This window comes from Solanum tuberosum, unplaced genomic scaffold (genome assembly GCF_000226075.1).
Source record: "Solanum tuberosum cultivar DM 1-3 516 R44 unplaced genomic scaffold, SolTub_3.0 scf00333, whole genome shotgun sequence".
Taxonomy (NCBI): domain Eukaryota; kingdom Viridiplantae; phylum Streptophyta; class Magnoliopsida; order Solanales; family Solanaceae; genus Solanum; species Solanum tuberosum.
This window is the reverse complement of record NW_006239270.1, coordinates 620,301-622,921: the sequence shown is the minus strand read 5'-3', so window position 1 is coordinate 622,921 and position 2,621 is coordinate 620,301. Positions and strand designations below refer to the sequence as shown.

At 33.1% G+C, this 2,621-nt stretch overlaps 1 pseudogene; it reads right to left on the bottom strand.

Annotated features, from left to right (window-relative positions):
• Positions 1 to 1,157: 1,157 nt before the first annotated feature.
• Positions 1,158 to 1,509, bottom strand: LOC107063382 (histone H4-like; annotated as a pseudogene).
• Positions 1,510 to 2,621: the final 1,112 nt, after the last annotated feature.

Sequence of the window (2,621 nt, the reverse complement as noted above, 5' to 3'; positions counted from 1 at the left end):
ATTCAACTTAGTGAAATAAGTCTCAACTCAATGATAAGACACTCGACTCTTGGTACTCAAACTGTGGATACTCAACTATGGATACTCAACTCAATATAAAGAAACAATAACAGATGCAATATATGGAAAGCTTTTAAAACAGTAGAAAAGAACTCAACGTATTAAGGAATACAATATACTCAGTTTGTATGCAAGGATACAATATAAACTTTGTCTGTAAATAAAAATACAAGTAACTCTGTATATAAAAATACAAATATACTTTGTGGGAGTTTCTCTAACCGACAACCATCACTATGAGCTATGTTATGATACATCGTCTTGCCCACCCTACCAGAACTGTCCTATACTTAGCCAGGGTATAAGACCTACTAACTAAGTGGATCCACTAAGCTATGCTAAAAAGCATTAAGGAATCATCTAAAAAGTATGGCCCTTTCTACGATGTTGGCCACCTGGTTTATGGGGGCAATGAGTTATCTGAACTCTCCCCTATAGCGGTGCTCAATACTACTCCCAAAATATACTAGCTCGTATGTTTAAAAACATCACTCTTTCTGTGGTTTGAGATAATTATTCAAAAATTTCTCTTAAAAGAGATGATAATAAAATTGGTCAAAACTCTTTTGGAAATCTCAGTTTCCTCTTAACTTAAATGTGAAAACATTTACTCTTGGGAATACTTAGTTCCCATATATCATTTCAAAAAAATGAACTCAACTCTGCTATTTCTCAAAAACATTTTAAAATCATATTATAAATAATCATTGATGACTCGGGAAGTCATACTGCATAACATTGATGGTATATCTAGATACCATTCTGCTCATACATTGATGGCGTACTCGATTGTCATACTAATCATGTTTTAGAAAACTCTTTTCTCAAAACTCATCTTTACCTTCTCAAAATTCAGTTTAAAAACTCTAGTGTTGGCTTTAAAAAGCTTTTTCAAAATTATAACTCAAATCATGGGGTTCATGTGCAATTATGAACATGAATGACTCAACTCACGATCTTAATAGAAATAAAGAACCTCAGTACTCAGAAATCAAGACTCTTTTTTTTGATAACTAAACCACATTTCTATTCCATGAAAATGTAACACAGAATTACACCATCAAAGATTAGAACGAAGAAAAGATAACCAGCAAACCCTAACCCCCAAATTTGTAAAGGGTCATTCCTTGCCTCTTAAGTGAATTAACAACATCCATAACAGTAACCATATTTCTCCTATCATACTCTGTGTAAGTTATAGAATCACAAATTAGATTTTCCAAAAAGTTCTTCAAAACCCCACGGGTCTCTTCGTAAATAATCCAGAAATATGCTTCACACAACCTCTACGAGCAAGTCTTCGAATAGATGGATTTTTAATTCCTTGAATATTGTCTCTCAACACTTTCCTATGCCTCTTGGCTCCTCTTTTGCCCAATCCTTTGCCTCCTTTAACTCTGCCTGACATTTTTCTGATGAAATTTTAGAGAAGAAATGCTCTTGATTTGGATTTTGATGGTTCAAGACTCAATGATACTACTCATCTCTAGATTGCTCGACTCATAAGGTTCATCCAGAATTATGGGCATGAACTAGTCAACTCAAGGCTTTATGGGTAACATGTAGTAGTCCCATAATTAGAAATATAATCTAAAAATGATTAGGAACTAAATATTCAAGACTTAGAACTTGAAGATACAACTACTCTCGAAGATACTCAAATAATGGAGTTCATGCGGAATTTATGGGCATGAACGACTTGACTCGAGGGTCTACATAACAATATAAAACTCATGTATATGACTCTTATCATTATCATACTTACTTCCTCAAAACTCAATAATTAGGAATATAATTTTTTTATAAGAACCATGAACTCAAGAACTCAAATCAACTTATCTCAAGAATACTCAAATCTAGGGTAGAATCCTAGATTTCTCTATTACTTATTCGAAAGAAGATGTAGGGTGTGAGGACGAACTAGTCCAACACTATGATAGCCTTACATACTTGAAAAAATTAAGGTTCTTGAGAATCTTAAAGAATCTTGATGAATAACTTGATTCGAAGCCTTGAAACCCTAGCTTGAAGGTAAACAATCAAGAAAACCTTTCTTGAGATACTTGAACTAGTTTCTTGAAATCTCTATGGCCAAGATTTATTATTTTTATTAGTGATTCATAATTGTATGGAGGAACTTGAGTTAGAAATAATGGAATTCATGGAGAAAAGTTATCTTGTAGAAGAATCTTGAAAAAGGATTGAAAGAATCTTGAATGGAGTCTTCTACTTTGATTTTTCTGTAGGGTTTTACCCTAGGGTTTGAGAGAGATGAGAATGATGGACTAAAAGATGAAAATCTGATTGTTTTGAGCCTTTTATTAGTCAAGAAACTCGTTTAGGGTGTTTTTGAAGGTAAAAAAAACAAAAAATGACCATTTTGAATGCATTCCCGTGGGCTAATTCGTGACAGCACTGTATAGGTTACTAAATTAGTCATAACATTTTAGTCATAAATTAGATTGATGCGAAATTCATAGCGTTAGAAAGTAGATTCGAAAACCTTTAATTTCATAGGTTATGGATCACGTAACGCTTTATATTCTAAGAGCTATGGTCTT